This window comes from Cnephaeus nilssonii, assembly GCF_951640355.1.
Source record: "Cnephaeus nilssonii genome assembly, chromosome: 13".
NCBI classification, from domain to species: Eukaryota; Metazoa; Chordata; class Mammalia; order Chiroptera; family Vespertilionidae; genus Cnephaeus; species Cnephaeus nilssonii.
Window position 1 is genome coordinate 54,777,568 of NC_137084.1, and position 25,571 is coordinate 54,803,138.

At 42.7% G+C, this 25,571-nt stretch overlaps 1 pseudogene across 1 annotated transcript in view; it reads left to right on the plus strand.

Annotated features, from left to right (window-relative positions):
- LOC307110155 (glutathione reductase, mitochondrial-like) overlaps window positions 1-11,068 on the plus strand; it is a 43,856-nt pseudogene extending 32,788 nt beyond the window's left edge. Inside the window, exons 2-3 of the transcript in view lie at window positions 9,488-10,059; window positions 11,056-11,068. The product of the transcript in view is annotated as a glutathione reductase, mitochondrial-like (transcript). The remainder of the gene's footprint in view (window positions 1-9,487; window positions 10,060-11,055) is intronic.
- Window positions 11,069-25,571: the final 14,503 nt, after the last annotated feature.

Consider the following 25,571-nt stretch of genomic DNA (forward strand, 5'->3'; position numbering starts at 1 on the left):
GTGTCTCCTTCATGGGGCTCCCTTCCCCGCCGAGTCTGGTTCTTCAATAAGTGAGACTGGGAGAGTACTGGCAAGGAGAAGAGAGGAAGGGAAAAATAAGGTAGCAGCTACTGCGGCTCTCCTGTGAACCACGCGTTGTGCAGGGCACCCACAACATCCCTGTCTTTTCATGGGAAGTCCGTTGCAGGCAGGCATGAGGAACCTTAGCAAGCGGCTGAGGAAGGCGAGGCAGAAGAACACACACACACATTCCTAGTTACTAGAGAGAGATTGCTTTTTTCCAAAAAAAAAAATAATAATAATTTTTTTACAATTACCTGGGATTTTTTTTCATACTCAGGCTCCTGCTAAACTAGTTATTCTTTCTGGTCCTTCCCTTTCCTCATCTTTCTGAGGCCGTGGAAAATTCTAGAGTGAAACTAGAGATGACTGAAAAAAATGATCCATTCGAGGTGAGTTATTCTTAAAAGAAGCTTGTATAATATGTTAACAATACTGATCACAGAGGGAATGATATCAATTTTCTGTGAAATGAAATGTGAATAGAACTATTATTGATTGAGCCTCTACTATATATTTTGTATATTCATCTCACCTCATATTCACAATAAGCCTGTCATATATTGACATGATTTCAGAATACATTTGGCTGCAAAATGCAGGAAACCTAACCACAGCGGTCTAAAAAATTATGGGTTTTGTAGTCCAGTAGGTGGTGCTGGTATTTATTCAGCTTCTCAGTGATGACATCTAGGAGTTAGTTTCTTTTTCGGAATCACTATCGTTAGCAAGTCAACATTTAGTCTTTTGCTTGTCATCTCGTGATTGCAAGATGACTGCTTCAGCTCCAGATACCATACTCACATCCAAGGTAGAATTGGGAGGATAGTATAGGGCCACCACATTAGTCTCTCTCTCTTTTTTTTTAATCAGGAAAGCAAAATCTTAGCTATCATACTTCCAGCATGGCTCAGTGGTTGAGCATCGACCTATGAACTAGGAGATCACAGTTCAATTCCTGGTCAGGGGACATACCCGGGTTGCAGGCTCGATCCCCAGGGGAGGGCGTGCAGGAGGCAGATGATCAATGATTCTCTCTCATCGTCGATGTTTCTATCTCTGTCCCTCTCCTGACCTCTCTGAAATAAAAAATAGATAAGTTAAAAAAAAAAACTTTCCCAGAACCCCCCCCCTCCCCGACCCACTTCAGACTTCTGCTTAGGTATCATTGGCCAGAACTGGAGATGGATGCCTTTGGTTGCAAAGAAAGGGGAGCAAGCAGGCACTAGGATGGTCAGGGTGGCCTTACACTAGAGATGAGCAGACAACCACCAGTTCTGGACACTGCCTGTTTTTGTCAATAAAGTGTTGTTGCAGCACAGCCACACCCATTCATTTAAGTATTGTGCATGCTTGTTTTCATGCTACCATGGCAGGCTTGTGACAGGAACTTCATAGCCTGAAAAACCTAAAATTTTGCTATCTGGCCTTTAACAGAAAAGTTTGCCGACTCCCACCTTCATTTAGGGTATGCCATCACCTAAGTTATGCACTTTCCTCCCCCAGACAAAACTGTGAGAGCAAAAAGAGGGGCACAGTGTCCCTGGGTGGGCCACCAACATTATCTGCCACATGGCTATTGTTATCTGTTTTAGAAGAGGAGACAGAGGCTCAGAAAGGTTACGTAACCTGCCCAAGAACACAACTAGAATGAGTGTAGTCCTAAGTTCAAACTCAAGGCTCTCTGACTTCATGTCATTTTGACCATATCATATTCTTGTGAGTTTTCTCATCTCACAGGAGAAATGGGTGATCAAAAGATGTGAAGAAGTGTAGAGAAACCCACCTGTTATTCAATTCAGCCCTTAGATGAGTTGTACAAAAAGACAGAGAGCCAATGAATCTATCTTATTAGTTCACAAGATAACGAAGCTTATAGTTTTAAATTGCGTTTCGATGCTGACTTCCCATCTTGTTTTCTTTGCACTACATAGCTAGTAGACTGTGATCTATTTCAGGATAGTTATTTTTTCCTTTCTATTTTTTTCTCCCCAGCAATTCGCATAGTGTTTAGCACAGAATCAGGACTCAATTAAAGTGTGTCTCATATCGAATAAGTACATACCCACTCAGGTTTGCATATATTACCTCCCGAGTGAGGCTGTGAAGTACACCAGTGGATACCCACTCTGCACTCGACATATGCAGAATGACGGGATGACATCCGCACCCCCACCAGTGACCCCTGGGAGCTGAAAAGGATTGCAGTTGCAGTGTAAGGGCAACATGAATCACTTTTGACCTGACTGGAGTCCCTTCTGTGTGTGATGGCCACAGCTTCTGTGTGAATCTCAGACTTCAGCCTTGGGCTGCCTCTGTCCCTTTATTTCCTCTGCAACCTTGAAACAACAGCACAAGCGTTAAGAGAGCCAATAACAGCATTCTCTGGGACAAAGGAAAAGGGCAAAGTTTTGAAAGGAAGAAGAAGCCTTCAGCAAATTTATTTTTCTTCTTTTGCCTCTTAATTTTTTCCGTAAGTCCGTCTAAGGGGAACTGGAAGAAACCACTTCTCTTCCCATCCTTCATTCCAGATGTCTCAGTGTTTCTCAAAAGCCCCTCTCCTCTCTTGTCTGCAGGTCTTAACTATTTCCTTGGCCTGGAAAACCCCTTTTCTCTCCTAACCCCATTTACCTTCCTCAGGCTAACTCCTCTTGTAAGGCAAGGTTTTCCTTCCTCATCAGTTTCCTTTCTCAATAGTTGAAGATGTTCCTGATATCACAGCCATAGCCTCATTGTCTGTCTGCCTGTCTGTCTCTTGCATGAGTCTGTAAGCAAAACCTCGCCGGCTTATCCTGGGTGCCCAATTAATAATTGGCAAATGAGAGAATGAGAACAGGAGTAAGAATTCAGAGGGCCCCTAACCCTTCTTCCCATGGGCCAGGCCAGGGAATTCCAACTGGCATGTGATTCCCTCTTCCCTAGAGGTTTCTGTTTGTTCCTGGGACTTTGGAAAGTATTAACAGTGTCTTTGTTTGGAGATCTTATCTCCCTCCTTCAGCACCGGGTGTCTTTCTCCTCTATCTCCCGGGCCAGGCATTCCTCTGCTGCCAGAGCCATCCATCTCAGCTCTTTAAGCGGTGGAGCCTGCGTCCTGGGCAGGGTGTAAACGCTACAGTGTAATCTCGCTTTCTTTCAGGGCCACTGACCAGCAGAAACAAAGACTCTGCTGATAGGGCTCTCCTGATGCAGACCAGCCAGTGGCTCTGTAGTGTTTAAAATTCCTTATCTGGCATTGCTTGCAAATCAGCAGGCCCACAGGTCAATGGAGGCTTATCTCCAGAGCTGGCGCTTCAAAGTGAGGATGCTTCCCCACTCCCCTGGGCAGATAGCAGTGTCAGTGAGAGACAGAAGTCATTGGGATCAGCCAACTCAACACATAACACAACCCATTAACTGTTTTTTAAAATATATTTTTTATTGTTGATAGTATTACAGATATCTCTCATCCCCCCTCACTCCCTCCTCCCTGTTTTGTTTTCTTTTTAATTTTTCAATCACAGTTGACATTCAATATTATATTCGTTTCAGGTGTACAGCATAGTGGTTACACATTTACATAACTGACAAAGTGATCCCCTCCCATAAGTCTTGCACCCACCTGACACCCATTATAGTTATTACCATATTACTGACTGTATTCCTTACCATTAGCTGTTTTCTAAAAGCAAAGTTTATTTTACTGTTTTTCCCCATTGTAAAAGTAATCAGTGTTCATTATTAAAAATTTGGGCCCTGGCTGGTTTGGCTCAGTGGATAGAGCGTCGGCCTGCGGTCTGAAGGGTCCCGGGTTCAATTCCAGCCAAGGACACAGGCCCAGGTTGCGGACTCAATCCGCAGTAGGGGGTGTGCAGGAGGCAGCCAATCAATGATTCCCTGTCATCATTGATGTTTCTATCTCTCTTTCCCTCTCCCTTCCTCTCTGAAATCAATAAAAATATATTTTTTAAAAATTTGGTAAATAACAACAAGTAGAAAGAAAAAATATCTTAGTAATTTTGCATATTTGATATGTTTCTCTTTAGTCTTTCACTGGATTATTTCTTTAATAGTTGTGCTCATATACATTCTATCTAATAAAGAGGGAATATGCAAATTGACCATCACTCCGCCACAAAGATGGCGGCTCCCATAGCCACAAGATGGCGGTGCCCAGTCCTCTCAGCCCCATCGGAGTCTCCCAGTCCTAGGGGGGTGGCCACTGAGAGTGGGCAGGGTGAGCGGTCTGGTGGAATGCTTGCTTCGTTGCTGAGGCAAGCGTTCCACCCCAGCCATGGAGGGCCTTTGGCCAGGCCAGGCGCAGAATGCTTGTATCATTGCAGGCCAGGCTGAGGGACGCCACCCCCTCATGCATGAATTTCGTGCACTGGGCCTCTAGTTCTATAATAAATATAAATTTGCATTGTGGCTTTTTTTCATTTAAAAATATGACAGAAATATTTTCCCAACTTTTTACATTATTGGGTAAATCTAGTTCTATAATAAATATAAATTTGTATTGTGGCTTTTTTTCATTTAAAAATGATAGGAATATTTCCCCAACTTTTTACATTATTTGGTAAATATAGTTTTAATAACAGAGCAATGTATATTTATTGAATAATCTATTTAACTATTTCCTTGTTGTCAGGTATTTTAATAGCTTTTAATATTTTTCCTTTGACTTGTTGTGCATGTCATTGAATATAAAACCTCTTCTAAATTTACACTAATGTCTTTAGATTGTTAGGACAGATCAAATTATATGAATATTTAAAATTCTTGGCTTATATTACAAGGCAATTTGACAGAAAGGCAATGTTTGACAATGCCAGGTTATTACACCCTGGCCAAAACTAGTTGGTCTCCTTTAATATTATGTATTTTTTTGTTTGTTTTTAAGGCATTTCTTTGCTTCTTTTTTTTCTTTTCTTATTTACTTTTTAATTTTTTTTTAGTTTATAAGGGTGACATTGGTCAATGATGTAGAGAGCAGCCCAGGTGTCAGCAGGGGCAGGTCTAGATATGTAAATCCAGTAATGCTGGGGCCTAGTTAAGAATGCAAATAAGCTCCTTTGATCCTAAGTTTTGGTGTTACTTCCTGGATTTTTGGGATATAAAATAAACCTGCTGGGTGGCTCAGTGTCGTCGTCATGCTGCCTCTCCATGAGAGAGGAAAGATGGCGTCCCACCCAGCCCCAGCTTCATGAATCTATTTCTGCGTCTTGTTTTCTTTATTTCTATTATTTCTCAATCCCTGGCCGCCTCCACTTAGAACCGGTTCGTTCATCTCTCTTTCCGCGCGGGACGCGGAAAAGGGAGATCCCCGCCATGTTTGGCCCCCGCCGCATCAGGCCCCTGCACAATAAAATTAGGTTTCAGGTGTGCAGTTCTATAATGCATCTGTATACTGTATTGTGTGTTCACCACCCCAAGTCAGGTCTCCTTCCATCACCATTTATGCCCTCTTTACCCTCTTCTACCTCCCACCACCTTCTTTCCTTCTGCTAATCACCATTCTGTAGTCTGTGTCTATGAGTTTTGTTTTGTTTTCTTAATCCCTTGTTCATTAGATTCCACATATGAGTGAAATCATATTGTACTTGTCTTTCTCTGACTGGCTATTTCTCTTTAGCATAAGCTCTCCGGTTCCATCCATGCTGTCGCAAAAGGTAAGATTTCCCCTTTTTACAGTTACGTAGTATTCTATTGTGTAAATGTATTACAGCATTTTTATCCACTCACCTACTGATGGACACTTAGGCTGCTTCCAAATTGTGGCTATCTATATTAATAATAGCCTAGGTGACATCATGCCCTCACATCGTCACAAGATGGCCATCACAAGATGGCCGTCACAAGATGTCTGCATGCACAGTGGAGGGGGGCCTGGTGGCTGCTCCATGCAGTGAGGCCTGGGAGTCCTGCAGTTCCGTGAGGCATGGAGGAGGTGGGTCCTGGCTGAGGAGGCGGGTCATGGCAGGGGAGGGCAGTTGTGGGCGATCAGGTTGGCAGGGGAGGGCAGTTGGGGGCAATCAGGCCCTGGCAGGGGAAGGGGAGTAGGGGGCGATCAGGCTGTCAGGGGAGGGCAGTTGTGGGTGATCAAGTCGGCAGGGGAGGGCAGTTGGGGGCAATCAGGCTGGCAGGGGAGCAGTTAGGCGTCAATCAGGCCAGCAGGGGAGCGGTTAGGGGGTGATCAGGTTGGCAGGCAGAAGCGGTTAGGGGCATCAGGCAGGCAGGCAGGCGAGTGGTTGGGAGCCAGCAGTCCCAGATTGTGAGAGGGATGTCCCACAGGGATCAGGCCTAAACTGGCAGTCGAACATTCCCCAAGAAGTCCCAGATTGGAGAGGGTGCAGGCCAGGCTGAGGGACAACCCCCCCCTCTGTGCACGAATTTCATGCACTGGGCCTCTAGTTTTAAATCATGGTGCAATGAACTTAGGGTGCATATATTTTTTTGAATTAGTGTTTTGGATTTCTTCGGATATATTCCCAGAAGTGGAATCATGGGTCATAAGGCATTTCTTTCTTCTTTTTAAAAATAATATATTTTTATTGATTTCAGAGAGGAAGGGAGAGGGAGAGAGAGATAGAAGCATCAATGATGAGAGAAAATCATTGATCACCTGCCTCCTGCATGCCCCCTACAGGGGATTGAACCCGCAACCCAGGCATCTGCTTTTGACCGGAATCGAACGTGGGACCCTTCAGACCGCAGGCCGACACTCTATCCACTGAGCCAAACTGGTTAGGGCATGAGTTTTTATTCTTGTACTAGAGGCCCGGTGCACGAAATTCGTGCACGGAGGGGGGGGGTGTCCCTCAGCCCAGCCTGCACCCTCTCCAATCTGGGACCCCTCAAGGGATGTCTGACTGCCTGTTTAGGCCCGATCGCAGTAGGATCGGGCCTAAACGGGCAGTCGGACATCCCTCTCACAATCCAGGACTGCTGGCTCCCAACAGCTCGCCTGCCTGCCTTCCTGATTGCCCCTAACTGCTTCTGCCTGCCAGCCTGATCACCCCCTAACCACTCTGCTGCCAGCCTGATTGATGCCTAACTGCTCCTCTGATAGCCAACTTCCCTCCTCTGCTGGCCTGGTCACCCCTAACTGTCCTCCCCTGCAGGGTTGAATCACCTCCAACTGCCCTCCCTTGCAGGCCTGGTCCCTCTCAACTGCCCTCCCTTGCAGGCCTGGTGCCTCCCAACTGCCCTCCCCTGCTGGTCATCTTGTGGTGGCCATCTTGTGTCCACATGGGGGCAGGATCTTTGACCACATAGGGGCAGCCATATTGTGTGTTGGAGTGATGGTCAATCTGCATATTACTCTTTTATTAGATAGGATAGAGGCCTGGTGCATGGGTGGGGGCCAGCTGGTTTGCCCTGAAAGGTGTCCCAGATCAGGGTGGGGGTTCCCTTGGGGCGTGGGGCGGCCTGAGCGAGGGGCCTGTGGTGGTTGGCAGGCCAGCCATGCCCCCTGGTGACCCAAGTGGAGGTCCTGGTATCTGGAATTTATTTACCTTCTACAATTAAAACGTTGTAGCCTGGAACAGAGGCTTAGGCCGGCAAGGGTAAGCAGAAAGCTTGGTTTCCTCCGTTGCCTGGGAAACCCAAGCCTCCCACTCTTTCCAGCTCTGTGGCTGCCACCATTTCTGTTTGGATTTGTTTACCTTCTATAATTGAACCTTTGTAGCCTTGAGTGGAGGCTTAGGCCGGCAAGGGCAGGCGGAAAGCTTGGCTTACTCCGTTGCCTGGGAAACCCAAGCCTCCCTCCTGCTCTCTGTGGCTGTAGCCATCTTGGTTGGGTTTATTTGCATACTCGCTCTGATTGGCTGATGGGCGTGGCTGATGGGCGTGGCTGGTGGGTGTGGCTTATGGGTGTAGCGGATTATGGTCAATTTGCATATTACTCTTTTATTAGGTAGGATATGGTGTAAGAAGATGGCCTAATTTCATATTTTTGCATGTATCTGCCCAATTTTCCTAGCACCATTTATTAAATAGACTATCTTTACCCACTGGATGTTTTTGCCTCCTTTGTCAAATATTAATTGACATAAAAGTGTGGGATTATATCTGGGCTCTCTATTCTGTTCCATTGATCCATATATCTGTTTTTATGCCATTACTATGCTGTTTCGATTACAGTGGTCTTGTGGTATATTTTGATATCAGGTAGCATTTGTTTCTTTGTTTACTTGCTTGTTTTGGTGTATGGAAAAATGGTTTATTCAAGAGCTGGCAGCCTGAGTAGATGGGGGACTCTCGTCCCAAAGACCATCTTAACATCTCAGTGCAGACAGAATTTTTTTATAAGGAGGGAGAGGGAAAACAGAACAAAGAGATCAAGGGGAGGGGGTTGAAAAGTTCTCTATGCACACACCACAGAGTCTACTCTGATTAGGACTTCAAACTAGTTAAGTGATGGACTGGTGTGTGTCATCCCTGGTTTTGTCATCCTGGTTTTACATTTGAAGGTCAGTAAATGCCCGGAGCTGGACTGCCTAAAGGTCAGAGTCTGCATTTTTTGAAGCTAGTTCCTAGAATCCTTATGCAAACATGCTGTTTATCAGTTTATTACAAAAGGTTGTGACTCAGGAACAGGCCAGGTGGAAGAAATGAACAGGGCAGATATGAGGAAAAGGCACAGAGTGTCCACGACCTCTATGAGTGCACCCACATCTTCATGTGTTCACCAACTAAGAAGCCTGTGTATTTTTTTTAATTGGGCAGGGAAAACAAATTTATCACTGGCTCAACTAGCATTTCTTTCAGTATTAATGAGATTAAATGTTTTTTCTCAAATAAGTATTTCTTTTTTGAAAATAATCTATGTCCTTTTTCACCTCTCTATTGGGCCATTTACTATTTTTTCTTATTAATTTTCATGTGAGTTAATTGTTATCTTCCATATGTACTGCAGATACTTTCTTCATGTTTGTTTCTTCATCATTTGATTTTGGTTTTTCTGGGGTACAGAATAACATTTTTGGGCTACTCCAAGGTATTGCTTTTTAATATTGTGTTACCTTTTGTTACTTTTAAACAGCCTCCTTCCTAGAGATTTGATAACCATTCTTTTCTTTCTTTGCTTTTATTATGTATGTCAGTTAGTTTGTTTGGCTTAGGAGGGAAGTGATTAAGAACCCAAAATCTATTTTTTAAAAAACCTCCAAATCTAGAGTTCAGACTGCCTGAATTCAAATACCAGCTCTACCACTCATCAGCTCTATAAATTACTTAAACTCAGCACCTCAATTTTCCCATCTGCAAAATGGGGACACAAAAGTACATGCACCTCAACCAGTTGTTGCGACAATCAATATATGTTCTTAGAAGCTTACAGTTAAGTGCTATGTAAATTTAATGTATTAATATTTATTTGTTATAGATTTAAAATATGATAGCTGAGCTCTATTTTCCTGCTTTAAAAAATTGCTTCATTCCCTCACAGGACCCTCCACTCACTCTCAGTGCCACAGACGACGACTATGTGGTGATCGGCAGCGGCTCAGGTGGGCTGGTCAGTGTGCCTCAGACTGCCAAACTGGATGCAGGGTCGCCGTGGTGGAGAGCCACAAGCTGGGTGGCACTTGCATGAATGTCGAACGTGTACCCAAAAAGGTAATGTGGAACACAGCTGTCCACTCTGAATTTGTGCATGATCATGAAGATTATGGCTTTCAAAGTTGTGATAAGTTCAGTTGGTGAGTTATTAAGGAAAAGCAGGATGCCTCGAGGAGCCACCTGAATGCCATCTATCAAAATAATCTAACCAAGGCCCATATAGAAATCATCCCTGGCCATGCGGGGTTCACCTGTGATCCCAAGCCCACAGCAGAGATCAATGGGGGGAAATCCACTGCTCCTCCCATCCTGACTGCAACAGGTAGGTGGCGTGCCCTCACATCCGCAGGAGAGCCACGTGCCAGGTGCCAGCCTAGGACTAGCCAGTGATGGATTTTTTTCAACTGGAAGATTGCCTAGATCAGTGGTTCTCAACCTTCCTAATGCCGCGACCCTCATGTTGTGGTCACCCCCAACCATAAAATTATTTTCGTTGCTACTTCATAACTGTAATTTTGCTACTGTTATGAATCGTAATGTAAATATCTGATATGCAGGATGTCTTCGGCGACCCCTGTGAAAGGGTCGTTCGAGCCCCAAAGGGTCGTTGAGAACCACTGGCCTAGATGCAGGACACATTGCTGTGGAGATGGCTGGGATCCTTTCTGCTCTGGGATCACTCATGATCCAGCATGATAAGGGACTTAGAAATTTTGATATAAGAATCAGCTCCAACTACAATAAAGAGCTGGAAAATGCTGGCGCAGAGATCCTAAGTACTTGCAGGTCAGGAAGTTGAAAAGACTTACTCGGGCTTGGAATTCTGCATGGTTACTTCAGTTCCTGATAGGAAACCCACCTTGACCACAATTCCAGATGTTGACTGGCTGCTCTGGGCCAACTGGGCGGGACCAAATTCCGGGGGCCTGGATTTAAACAAACTGGAGATTCACACTGACGACAAAGGTCATCTCATAAAAGCAATACATAATTTTTAATCATTTAAAGCATAAGAAATAATAAAATAAGGGAGACAGGCCTCTTGTACTATAGTTTTTTAGAGAAAGGTCACATCCTTGAAGCAGTTTTGTAACATACAGAGCACAGTCCTTGGCTCCAAAAACAACAACTGATTCTGTGCACTTGCATTATTTAAATGTGAACATCAAACGTGGGAAAGGTTTCAGGAGGCTGGTCGCATAATGAGGGACATTTTAGAAGTGATTCGAGAGAGGGACTCAACTACTTATGAAGTTCTTTCCTCTGCTAAGAGTTCATAGTTCAATGAAAGATTTCAGTTTTTGCCTGTGTTCTTGTCATTTTACTTTTTTCCTGAAAACAATTTCCCAAAATCTGAAAATAAAATCAGAGTCTTTTCTTCTAAAAAAAAAAATTTGCTTATTTTTTTTAAACATGTTTTTCATAGTTTTACATACTTGTGTTTTTTTTTTTTAGGATGGAATTTTAGCCATGCTCCTAAAAAAATTTCAATGAGAATTTTTTTGGGCAAGACCAGTATCTATAGAATCCGCACAATATCTCTCCTCTTGTGTGGATTCTATAGCATGGTAAGAGGCAGTGGTAAGAGCAAGAACTAAAGCATCAGACACACCTGGGTTTTTGTGTATCACAGTTCTGCCACCTTCTAGCTGGCTGACCTTGGTCAAGTTACTTCCCTGAGATTTAGTTTTCTTATCTCTAAAATAAAGTAGAAGTACTAATAATAGAACCTGCCATAAGCCAGATGTCCACTATGATATGGACAAAATATGATATAATCATACAATGGGATGTTATTTGGTCATAAAATGGAATCAAGTATGATATATGCTACAACATGGATGAATCTTGAAAACATTATGCTAGTCCCCAATGACCACATATTTTATGATTCCACTTATTGAAATGTACAGAACTATAGAGACAGAATGTAAATTAGTGGTTGCTTAGAGCTTGAAAAGATGGGAAACTGGAGGGTGAAAACTAACGGCTACCAGGTTTCTAGTTTAGTCTCATATGCTTTGAAGTGATTGGTAGTATCAAGAGTATGTGCCTGCATTTTTGTTGCAAAGGAGGATGACTACTACACTGGAAAATTTACACTTAAATATTGGATTTTCCCCTAACATAGAAAGGCTATTCAAAAAACAAACAGACAGTCATGATGATAATCATATACCCAATATAAGAACAAAGATAAACTCCCAGAAAACCCAAAACCTAATGTGGACAGAGGGAGAGGATCCCTAGAAGAATACAGAGAAGGAAGGGTGATATAGATAGAAAGAAAAGACACAAAGAAAAATAATAGAAGATAATGGATTAAAGAATTTCAAGGAGGGAGTAGTGATCAAGAGTGTTAGTATCCTATCTAATTAAGAGGGAGTATGCTAATTGACCCTCACACCATTGCAAAGATGGCGGCATCCACAGCCAATAAGGAGGGAATATGCTAATTACTGCCATGCCCTTAAAGATGGTGGCACCCACAGCCACAAGATGGCGGTGCCCAGTCCCCTCAGCCCTGCCAGGGTGGCAGGCATGCGGCAAGGCCGGGCCCACGCCTGCCTCCGGAGTCTCCCAGTCACCTCAGCCCCCCAGCCACCTAGGGCTGGCCTGCGGTGCAGGCAAGCCTCAGATGGCAGCTGCCCAGGGCCACCCAAGGCTCAGGTAACCAGGGCCGGCCGAGACTTGCGCTGCTGTCAGTGTCAGTGGCAGCAGCAGAGGTGTGATGGGGCATCGCCTTCCCCTGATTGCCGGGTCGCCTCCCGCCCCTGAGGGCTCCCGGACTGTGAGAAGGGGCGGGCTGAGCTGAGGGAACACCTCTCCAGTGCATGAATTTTCATGCACCAGGCCTCTAATTATACAGAAGTCAGATCAAACAAAGGTTGAGAATTATCCATTAGCTTTAGCTATTAGGAGGTCATTCCTATCCTTAGTAAGAGAAGTTTAATTAGTCTGATGAGGAGGACCCCCTAATTCCAATGGGCTAAAAAGGAAATGGAAGATAATAATAGAAAGACATACACTCTCTGCCCTAGCTGGTTTGGCTCAGTGGATAGAGCATTGGCCTGTGGACCTAAGGGTCCCGGGTTTAATCAAGGGCACATGGTCGGTTTGTGAGCTTGATCCCCAGTAGAGGGCATACAGGAGGCAACCAATCAATGATTCTTTCTCATCATTGATGTTCCTATCTCTCTCCCTCTCCCTTCCTCTCTGAAATCAATAAAAAGTATTTTTAAAAAGAAAGAAAGGAAGGAAGGAAGGAAGAAAAAGAGAGAGAGAGAGAGAAAGAAAGACACTCTCTCAAGACTTGGGAATCCAGTCCTAGCATGTGGGTGTTATAATAAACATATTTAATCCTTATGAAGTAGGGACTGTTATTACCCCTATATTATAGGTGCAAACAGGCTGTGAGACACAAGGTTATGTAAGGAGCAGACTGGGTCTCACACCCAGACTTGTCTGACATCACAGCCAGAAAGAACTCTTCCGCCCTGAATCACACTGCCAGCATTTTATAATGGCTGTGTGTTTTAGGTAAACTTCCATAATCACAGATTCTTAGACTAGGAAGTGATTTGAACTTCATTTCATTCTTGTTTGTTCTTCAGTGGTTCTTTCATAGATCCTTAAAGCCAGAAAATATCCATTCCGCATCCTCTCTTCATGCTATATTTATTCCCCGGTTATATTTGTTTTTGAATTGTTTCTTCCTCTTCGGGCAATAGAACTCTGATTGTTTTATTTCCCCCTCTGAAGAACTTCCCATCTTCTCCACCTCCTTCCACTTGCTTTGACAAGTGCTGAGTTCATCCTTGTCTCCAGGGCCGGCCAAGTCATGCAGCCTTGACCAGTTAGAACGCGGCATCCCTCTGGTCACTGTGTTAAGTTTAGGGATAAGCTTGCAAACAAATTCAAGCCACTGCAAAGTGCTTTCAAGACTTACAACATACTGTTGTGAAAGAAGTCTTATTTTCTGTCAGGCCAGAATCTGGGAGGATGTAGACCTGGCTCTCCGGGAAGCCATCTTCCCTGCACATAGGATCTGAGAGCGAAGCCTGCACTTGGGAGAGCAGACCCAGAAGACGAGAGAGTTGGGGTTCCAATGAGCCCCAATCAAGCCCCATTTGAGGCCAGTACCTCGGTACTTTTCCTTACATGAGCCAATACTTTTTGTTGGTTTGTTTAAGTCAGTCCGAGTGGGATTTTTCTCTCGCTTGACAGAAACCAAGAAAGAGCTAATGTGTAGCCTGCGTATTTTCTCCCCCAACAGAATGGTAGCCATGGAGTGCCCGAATCCTTTCCTAGTTCTCGGTGCTCCACCCCCACCAATACCTAGGATGCTGCCTTGTATGTAGTGAGTGCTCAGTAAATGCCTGATGGGTTCAGGGGAAATTGAATGGGGTCTCATTCTGCAATAGTCCCTGAAAGGCGCTTCAGAAAAGCTTCCTGTCTCTAAGCTTGCTGTCTGTTGCTTTTGTCCCTTAGTCACAACAGTCGTCTGCAGAGGAAGTTTCAAATATTTGATCTTTCTGTTTGTTTGAGTCCACGGTAAACTGGAATTTGGCGTAAACACGTCCTTGGAATGTTCACGGCATGCTCCAACAACACAGCTCAGAGCAGGCAGAGTGGGTTCCTCTAGCAGTGACTCAAAAAATGAAGTGCTCACCCTAGTCCTTTGTAAAAAAAAAAAAAAAACACACAAAACCCAAAACACCTAAAAACTGTTTTTGTTTTTTCTTTCTGGGGGTTAATTCCTTTCACACAAAGAGATTGACATCCTCTCAAATAAAAATGGGGCTGAGAATGAGGAGATTTTCCTGTTGCTGTGAAAACTTGGCAGCAATTCTGTATCAAAATGGCCATAAGCTACTGCGGTTGTGTACAGTGCAGGGACACTGCTCTTTTGGGGCTGGGCTCATTAAACAGGAAAAACATAGACAGAAAGAAATACTTTCAGAACACATGGAGGAACACTGTTAAACGCCCTGTCAGCTATGGACAGCTGGAAAATCCGGATTGGCTTGTATTATTAACTGCTGAGATTGTTGTTTCCCATTGAAATACGTTCAGGAGAATTTTCTACCATAGCTGTATGATAAAACAAAAACACGGGAGGATATATAGTGAGTTGATCATATTAAGATTTCAATTCATTGTTACTATAATTGTAGCTGACCCTTACTGAGAACTTACTATGTGACAGATGCTGTTGCAAGCGTTTTACACATGTTAGTAATAAGTAGGGGCCATTATTACCCCCATTTTACAGATATGAAACTGAGGTACAGCATGATTACTTAACTTGCTCAAGGTGGCACAGCCTGCAGTGGGAAAGCTAGGATTCTTACCAGGTAGTCTTCTTCCAGAGCTTCTGTCCTTAACCATCATGCTTTACTGCCCCTCTGAATATTTGCACAGACAAATGGATAAGTTTGTGGAACTATGGGAATGTGATATTTGGGGAAAGTCACCTTGCACCATCGATTAAAATTTAAAGTACACATGCACATACACACATAGATTGACCTGAAAATTTAGGAGCATGTTCTGCAGAAGGAATAGGTATATACTAAAGGGTTTATATACCAGAATACTTATTGCAACATTGTTGGTAAGAACTGGAAAATCCTGAATGTCCAGGAATAAGTGAAAATAGATTTAACTGTGACACAATCATATTTGGCAGGTATGTTTTGAATGAATTGGGTCTCAGTCTGTTGATCTGGAAGTACATCCATGTTCACTAATTAAATGAGAAAAGCAAATAGCAAAGGACTGTGTGTTGTGTGATGCATTTTTATAAAACAATGATCAAATAATATATGATTATGTGAAATTTTTTTTGAATTTTGGTTGTTTTTGCAGTGGGTTCAAGTGTGAACACGAAATAAGTAAAAGGGAGCAGAGAAGAGATTGGTGATGGAGGAAATAATAATAAATAGTGGTAGCTAACATTTATTGAGTGCTTATTCTGTGTCAGGCATGGTGCCTAATATAAAATTTCTCATTTAATTTTATGAACTTTGTACACTTGTAATCCCCTTTTATACACTAGAACACACTTGGGAAGTTGAGTTGTTGAAGATCAGTCAACGAATAGGTTGCAAAAACATGATTCAAATCTAATGCTGATTGGCCCAAAGCCCATGATCTTGACCATCACGCTGTAGTCAGAAAAGAAGGTGGGGCCAGAAGGGACTCTTGTTTACATGGTTAAAAAGTTATAAAAGGAATGCTTCTCTTGATGTGATACATTTAATTTTTCACAATAAACACACACCTAAATAAAACCACAAGGATCTAGTTTCCTTGGATTGTCACTCTGATCTCATGTCTAGAATAAATTGACCATGAACTATTCCAATTCTTTCAACATGGGAACTTTGCACTCAGCCAGCTGGCTGGTCAGTCATAAGCTGAGCGTACACTGTGCAGGACAGGGGCCCTGAAGTGAAATTGAGACCAGCCTCAGGTGAAATGCAGAGTAGCAGGGAAGGAGTGCTCCAGATCCGCTCCGGGTTTCCAACCTGCTCTGCAGGCAGCCCAGGAAGGGGTTTTGGTTATAGTTGCCCTGTGGGGATTCAGGTCCTTCTTGAGTTGGCCAGGGAGTCTGTCTCACATTTAGATTCTGGATTCTCTCTAGACTCAGTCTGGAAAGGCCTGGGTTCTCCGTTTTATTAAGAAAGTGAGCTTCCTGAGATCCCTTGGTCTCATGGGTCAGATGCTCTGAGTGTACAAAGCTAATGCCAATGATAAAGAAGATAAAACCACGATGACCTCATTTATCATTCTGGAATCCAAATATAATTACATCCCTTCAATCTCTTCAATTAACTGCTCGGCCTTCATTTGCAGAAAGTCCAATACAGGGTGGGACAAAAGTAGGTTTATGTTGTTCGTATGGAAAATAATACAATAATTTCCAAATTATCACACAAGAATAAACTCCATGTTGCATGTACTCAAGAAAACCTAATTTTGCCTCACCCTGTAGCTCTCTCCCCTGAACTATTCAAGAATTCAAAACATTTCCTTAATCCAAAAGGTTACAACCCACTTCCAAAAGCCAAGTTGAGAGAAAACTGGTGAATTGATCAATGCAAAAGTTTCTGTTTTTCTGCCACACTGGGTCCCTGCTGTTCCCTCACTGGGCTTGACTACGGCTGTGGTAATACTCTTGCTGGTCCAGATCCTGCCCTGCTGCATGATTCACCAATGTTTGCCTTCGAGGTTCAGCTCCTTGGCTCACTTAGTACACACTCCTGGTGTTCTGATTGTTTCCCAATGGCATTCTCATTTGCTGGGCCCAGCCTTCCAACGACAGCCCTTCACTTAGGAATAGTACCTTTCAGGGGCCCTTCACCTTCTTTCCTGCCAACCGATCGCAGTCAGTACCATCCCAATCCATCTGAGTTCCACCAACCTTGAACCTCAAAGAGAAAGGGTCAGAGCCCCTTTATTTCCTCTTCTTATGACTGCCTCCTTGTACCACTTCAGGGACACTATCCGTATTGTATTCAGAAGGAATTGTATCCCTCAGACATGGTGCCATACATCCCTCAGGGTGTATGCCTCAGACATCTTCCAAGAGTATAGGCATCCATCACATCGATTACAATATGAATGGTGCCCCCTGAAGTGGTGCAACTCAGCACTAACCGCAACCCCAGCTTTCTATCCAAAGGGAATGGGAAAGAATAGATATTTCAATACTAAGACACCCCATTATTCCCTTCTTCCAAGGCAATAGGTCTCTTGTAGTTGTATAATTAAGACGGGTTTCTCAACTCATTCTTGCAAAAACAAAGATCTGCTTCAAAGTGATTCTCTGAAGCTTATTTTTTTAAATAAAATATAATTTCTGCTCCTCCAGGCACCCCATTACACAAATAATAATAGCTATCATTTATTCAGCTGACATGGGGCATACTTTACATGCATTATCTCATCTCTCATAGAAGAATTCTGAGTCTAATAATGGAGCTAACATGTACAGAAATTATAGTCCAAAGTAGAATGTGAAAAAAAATTATATGAGTGAGGTAAGTGCCAAGCGCCAAGAGAAGGAATATTTCCAGCCAGAGGAGAGAAGGAATATTTCCAGCCAGAGAGGCTCATTCAATCAACATCCAGCACAAAAGTATTGCGTGTGTTTTTATATCCTGGTCTCAAGAATCTCACAGACCCCGGGCAAAAGGAGAAGGAAACAGATCATCTTGACAGTGTGATGTCATCTGATGACTGCAATATGGCCATCAGGGCAGGCTCCTTGGAAGAGGCGGCACATGAGCTACGAGCATCGGAGGTTTGGGGGGGCTTCTGAACAGACAAGGATGGGTTGCACCTGGATCTCATTATACCAGCCCCGTCCTCTAGAAGAGAGAGAGAGAGAAACAAGGGGTTGTTAACTCCCCCATTCGATTCTCCTCCAAGGGCCTAATTTTGAAGCCTTTAATGGTAACCAGCCCTTCCCCTCTGTGCAACTGGCTTTCCTCCCACTGAAGATTGCACTGCACTTTTCCCTACTTAGCTCCATTCCGTTTGTGACCTCCTCTCCAATTTACCAATTCTGATTCACATCCTCCATTTTTTCTCCCACTGAGAAGAAACAGCCGACGTTTGGACTTCCAAACCTCCTGGCAAAAGGCCAAGCTTCCATAAACTCCAGAATATTATTGTGTGAATTAAAGTGTTCACATGGTATCAACCATGCAGTTACTCCAACATTTATTTTGGAAAATATTACATTTGGAAAGTGGGAAGCATTCCAGAGTATTCTCTTACCTTGAAATATCAGTAGACATAAGGGTATTTTGAGATCATTTCTTGCTCAAAAGTTAGCAAACAATCTGTACAATTAGTCACATAAAATTTCCTTAAATAACATTAGTTAAGGGCTCTGGGGCTTTAAAAAAAATGCCTATAGAATATTTGTGGAGAAATTTGGGGCAGAAAGCTGCAATTCTAACTCTGAAGCAAACTTTCAAAATGCCTTTGAGTTAAATCCCACTTGGCTCTTATTGCACATTGCTCTTCCAATCACTGATGATTAGACCTTGCTCAGTTGCACTTTTTCCAAGATCTTACATGCTTCAAACTCGATCCCTCTGGCTGCAAGAGGCAAAGCAGCCTAGAGCCCTTGACAAAACTATACCTAAACCTGAAGGCTGAGGCACCTGGGAGCCCAAGAGGCCCACACATATTCCTCTTTTTGCCATTGGTTTCTCCTGAGCTTGGTTTTGCAGTGCTAAAGTCCCAAGAAAAGAATGCCAAGAGGTCTGCTATCCCAGGAGGGTCTTATTGATGCACCTCGTTCTTTAATGTGGCTCAATCTCTAGTGCCTATGTTATGTTTGCAGTGGCCACAATGCAAGTGAGAACGGAGGGCCTTGAGGGGAAAAAAGGCCTGGTGTGATGGGCAGGTTTCAGTTACTGTGTGTTCTTTCAGGCTTGGAAATTTGATAATATTTGACACTCAACATTGCCCACCATCCCTTTTATAAAAAAGAAAATGCTATTCACAAACATGTGTAAATGAATAAAGGAAAAATAGGAAGACATGTACCAACAGACAACAATTTACCTCTGGATAAAGAAGTGTAATTAGATAGGGGTAATGACAGGCTATTGATTTACATATATCATTTTTATTACATTGACATTGTATTTATGTAATGTGTGAATAAACATAAAAGAAAGTGGTAAAAATAAAATGAAAAATATTTCTTAAAAGAACTAAGTATAATTCTGTGTACTAATATAGAAAGCTATCCAAGAAATGTTAAGTTAAAAGTAGCAAGTTTAAAGTGGTAAGTATCATAAGTTCAATTTGGGGGGAAATGTAAATATATCCACACATTATTAGTAGTATATGCATAGAAAAATTTATGAGGAGCATACAATAAATTATTGCTTTGGTTATTTCTGGGAGATGGGATGAAAGGGGGTTTTAACTTTCGACATTATATAGTCCCTAAAATATTAAAATTTTTAATATTAGCATGAATTGATTTTTCTAACAAATTTTCTAACAATCAGCCAATATAGTATTATGTTCTTGTTTACTAGATATTGCCCCCAAAAGACCAGTACATAACACCACATAGACTGATCTGAACAGCTAATTCACACCCCAACCCAAATGATAATGTTCATGGGAGGTTTTCATGTTTAATAAAGATTTCAGCTTTCACACCTGTACTAAGCCCTCAACAAGTAGTTCTTCCTACAACAAATTCCCTTATTCTTAAAAAAAATTTTTTTTATTGATTTCAGAGAGGAAGGGAGAGGGAGATAGAAACATCAATGATGAGAGAGAATCATTGATCGGCTGCCTCTTGCATGCTCCATTCAGGAGATGGAGCCCACAACCTGGGCATGTGCCCCGACCGAGAATCAACCATGATCTCTTGGTTTATAGAGCCACGGTGGCCAGGCAATTCCCTTATTCTTTTTCTTCTCCTGGTAAACTCCTATTCATCCTTTAAAACCCAGCTTAACTATTAGCTTTTCCCTACTCCTTATGAGAATGTCTAAGCAAAATGAGAGGTGTCTCAGTGTAGCGTCTTCCTGCTTGGATGGAATGTAAGTGCCCCAGAGGGTAAGAAAGGCATCTGCATTGGTGTTGAGGGACCAGGGTGAGAAAAGATTAGTAAATAAATAAATTTATTTATTTTTTTTTCTTTTAAAAATATATATTTTTTACTTCAGAGAGGAAGGGAGAGGAGAGGGAGAGATAGAAACATCAATGATGGGAGAGAATCATTGATCAGCTGCCTCTTGCAGGCCCCTCAGCCCACAACCTAGGCATGTGCCCTTGACCAAAATCGAACCCAGGACCCTTCAGTCTGTAGGCCAACATTCTATCCACTGAGCCAAAACAGCTAGGGCAATAAGTAAATTTATTAATTGGAGGTTTCTTACTATCAGAGTTACAAATATGGAACAGGAGAAAACTAGAATGAATTTTATGATGTTAGGTTGGAATTGGAGGTTCTTGCGTTTCCAATATAGAAATAGAGACAGAAATAAATGTAGATGTAAGTAACATATAATATATATTAGAAATAAGTAATATATATTGTAAGACACACACACACACACACACACACACACACACACACATTCATTTGAAAGGCTTAGGAGCAGCAACATCCCAGTAGCAAGAAGGCATACTTAGCATCTTCATTTTGATATACTGTTTTTTAATAAAAGGGACCATAGTTCTTTGCAGGTTGGCTGATTTCAGTGCTGGGGCAATGAAAGTAAAAATAAACCTAGAAATGAACAAAAATAGATACAGAGGCAGAGAAGCATCAAACAGACCATCAAACTTCAGTGGGAAGGCAGGGGAGGGTAAGGGACAGGTAAGAGATCAACCAAAGGACTTGTATGCATGCATATAAGCATAACCAATGGACACAGACACTAGAGGGGTGAGGGCATGTGCCAGGGGTTGGAGTGGCCAGGGGGAGGTCAATGGGAGAAAAAGTAGACATATGTAATACTATATGTAATACTCTAAACAATAAAAATAAGTAAATAAATAAATACATGAATAAATACAAAAATAAAAATAAACCTAGACATCTTGTGCCAAAAAACAACAACAAAGGAGTGTTAAAAAAATGATGGGAACATGTCTAAAGACCACAAGAGACAACTTGAAGGGGCTCCCACTGGTTATACCTGGGACATTTGAGCATCAAAATAAGTAATGATAATAGTGGATTATAGCCTACTGGATAAAATAGGAATCCATGATTATAATTTATTTTTTATTTATAATCCATGATATAAATAAATAAATAGAATGTTTAATGAGGAAATGGATATTTATATAGTCTTAAGGTTCTCCCTCATTGAAAACATTAATTACAAAGATAAAAAGAATGACTTCCTAGTGGACAAGTCTGGCAGACACCATCTTAATCAACTAATCAAAGTACCCATAACCAATAATGGAACAAATCAAAATTGTATGCCACCTGATAGGATGCAATGAGAAGACATGACGTCACTTTTATGATATTCCTTTCTGAGGTGCATAACCAGAATCTTATCCTGAGAAAACTCAAACAACAAATTGAAGGTCATTTGACAAAAGAAATGGCCTGCAATTTTAAAATGTCAAGGTCATAAAAATCAAGGAAAGACTAGGGAATTTTTCAGAGTGAGGAGACTAAAGAGATATGAGATAAATACAGCATGATTTTATACTCTCCTTTTACTTTAAAAGATGTTTTATGAACAATTATCAAAACTTGAATGGGATCTGAGGAATAGAGAGTAGTCTATTGACATTAATTTTCCTGGTTTGGATGGGTTTTCTTTGGTTCTATAAGAAGATGTTCTTGTTTGTAGGAAATACTAAAGTATTTGAGAGTACTAGGGCACCATGTTAACAGCTAACAAATACTTCAGAAAAAAGTTTTTGTACTCGTAACTTTTTTGTAAGTTTGAATCTATTTCCAAATAAAAAGTTTATTTGTTTATTTTAAATATATTTTTATTGATTTCAGATAGGAAGGAAGAGGGAGAGAGAGATAGAAACATCAATGATGAGAGAGAATCATTGATTGGCTACCTCCTGCATGCTCTTTACCAGGGACTGAGTCTGCAACCTGGGCTTATGCTTTGACCGGGAATCAAACCTTGACCTCCTGGTTCATAGGTTGATGCTCAACCGCTGAGCCACACCAGTAGGGCTAAAATGTAAAAAAAAAAAAAAAAAAAAAAAAAAAAAAAAAAATCCCAGGTAGACTAAAAGCATCTCTATTGGATCAGAAGCTCCCCAGATGACCCCAATGTTTAGTATTGGAAACTATTAGATTAAATAATATGATGCATTCCTAGATCTAATTTGATTAGAATTTCCAGAAGTAAAGCCTGGATATTTTTTATTTATTTATTTACAATCAGTTCTTAGGATCTGAGAAGCTTGAGAAACATTAAAATTCATCGTGGAGGTCACTGAATTATTTTGTCAAAGGCATGCAAGGTGTGGCAGTTTAGTATCAAAATAGTGCATTATGTTTGTACATCAAGGAACACTGGGAGGCCTGAGCAAGCTTTCTACATCCTATTGCCAAAGAAGGACCTTGGGTCAGCAGAGAACTGCTGCCAGGAGAAAGGTAGCCCTGGAGACCATCTAGATAGTCACTGTATTAGTAGCTGAGGGCATGAAAAGGTCTGTTGTCTGAGAGAGGACTGAAAATAGCTATTGTATTTTTATAGTTGAAAGGAAAGTAGACTGGTCTCTGGCGGGACCCCTGGGACTGGAATGGCAGTGGATTTGCAGTCTGTGTAGAACTGACGCCTGAGCCCATCTGGGTGAAGTGTCATAGGACTAACTGTGGGGCTTGGAGAGCAATTGCATCTTGCGGAAAGGAGATCCAGTGGGGCCATTTTTTTTAGTCATGGCACTGAGAGAATGGAGTCCCTCCATCAAGGTCCCATGCTGGCCTGTGCAGTGAATTGGGCCAGCAGTGGCATCTGACAGGATCTGGACAACAGTGGGCATCCACTTTCCTTTTAAAAAAAATATTTTTATTGATTTCAGAGAGGAAGGGAGAGGGAGAGAGAGAGAGAGATGGAAACATCAACGATGAGGATGAAAGATAATCGTTAATTGGCTGCCTCCTGCACACCCCCTACTGGGGATCGAGCCCACAACCCAGGCATGTGCCCTTGACCGGAATCAAACTTGGGACTCTACAGTCTGCAGGCCAACGCTCTATCCATTGAGCCAAACCAGCTAGGGCTCCACTTTCAACAGCAACACCTTGGGGCATCAAGGACTAGCGTGGACACTGGATCCCAGGGCTTAGCTTAGCTTAGCTTGAAGTAGAAGTCAAATGGCTCTCCTAAGAGGGCAGTAGACACCCTCCAGCATTCTTAGAAGATCTAGAAGAAGGGGAAAGGGTCCTAAGAATGTGACACAAGATTCACACTCATCTAGCCTGAGGGGCTCGAGTCACTTTTCCTTTAATTAGGAGACTTGGACATGTGATCATAATTCTACCTTCAGCGTTGAGGAGTTTATACCAGCTCCATTTCAGCGGACCTGCTTTGATTTCTACTGGACTGCTCGGCACATGCTGGGATCCAGTACATGATTACTAACGAACAGATAACCATATGTGATCAATGTGATTTCCACAAATCCAACTGGGAACCCATGTTAGACCTGCTTTTGTATTCTGCGAACCTTACGTTCAACAGGTTACCAAGACACCGAGACTACATTTTATAGTGTATTCCAGATGCATATACCCAGTCTCCCACACCTCACCAGACTATGATTAAAAATGAGGTCAGGTTTATGTTATAAAGTCCAAATTACTGTGGCTCAAACTTTCATCTTCTCTGATGACAGGAGGTCTCACCTTTTACGAGGCTCCTCTTCATAAACAGGTCTTTGCACCTCCCAGTTGCTCACGTGTTCCACAAACCCATACTGTCCCCGCCACCTCTGTGGCTTTAGATTGCTCATCACACCCTCTCCCCCATCTCCCATGGTCACCTGTCACCCCCTGCAACTCTGCAATTGAAGCCACCATATCTACACTGATTTTAGGGGTGGCTTTTCTTCCCTTTACTAAATGTTCCTAAAGGTGGACACAGACCCATATATATATTACATATATATTATATATTTTTTTCTTTATTGATTTCAGAGAGGGAGAGAGAGAGATAGAAACATTAATGATGAGAGACACCTATCAATTGTTTGCCTCCTGCATGTGCCCTAACCAGAGCCAGGGATCAAGCCTGAAACCGAGGTATGTGCCCTTGACCAGAATTGAACCCAGGACCCTTCAGTCCACAGGCTGACGCTGTATGCACTGAGCCAAACAGGCTAGAGCCAGACCCTTTTTAAAATTTCCTGCATCATAACCGGGCCTAGGATGTACCATTTAACAAAATTTTTACAAAATGGTGAAGGATACGAGAAAGGAATTCAAAACTGACAAACTTAGAAATGGCTATGAATTCTGAATGCTCTCAGAGTCCACAGCCAAAGCACAGGCTGTCAGGGCCTTGAAGGTGCCTTCCTGCCTAGTTCCCAGGCTCGGGTTGGGCTATCTGGCAGGGTCTGCTTATCTTCTCCCTGTGGAGGTGACCTCCAGTGAGTTCGTCCTACTGAAAGCCCACGCCCCCAAGCTCTGGAAGCCCCAGGAGAGGAACACATTTCTCCCTGTGGTCTCTCATCTCAGGCCTGCCTTCCCTACCCTCATTTCCTATCCACTTCCTCTGGGGAAACACCAATGGGGTCAGGTCTGTTCCTGTGGCCTCTGTGAGATCATCCCATAAAAGAGAAATATCCAATGGAGCACATTCCCCAAGCCTGGGTTTGAGTATTACCACGTGTGAGATATTAACAGGCCAGTCTTCTTGGACTCAGCCTAGTGCAGCCCTGTTTCCTTTTGTGGCATTGCATCCGCATGAAGTAAAAACCCAGACTGTAGCTCCCTGTTGTCCCAGAATCTTCACCTGCAATCTCCTGTGAGAAGCTCTTTAAACAGGAAGCTCGAGAATCTCTACCCAAATAAACAATACCACCTGGCTGGGGCGGTCTACACCCACATCTTCCAGGAAATAGTGCTCCCAGCTACAGGGATACCACTCTGCCCATAACTAGGGCAAATTTTAATATTATTCTGCAGAAAAGTTCAGATCTCTGGAGTCACAGTTGTCACACTTGCATTCCAGAAAAGGGTCTGGTTCAATATTAGTGTATCTAATTCATACATTTTGATCATTTCCTCCAAACCAAGGATGAATCGGCCTCAAAATGAAGGAAAGTTTCCACCTCTTGAAAACTACGTGAAGATCTGAAATTACAACATTCAAGCCACTATCCCCACCCCAGCCTTCACAAAGTTCAGGCCCATTTTTGTCAGGGCTCCCGTTACAGGTACTGTGTACCTGTGATTCCCCAGGGTCTCTGCTTTCCCCAAGGGT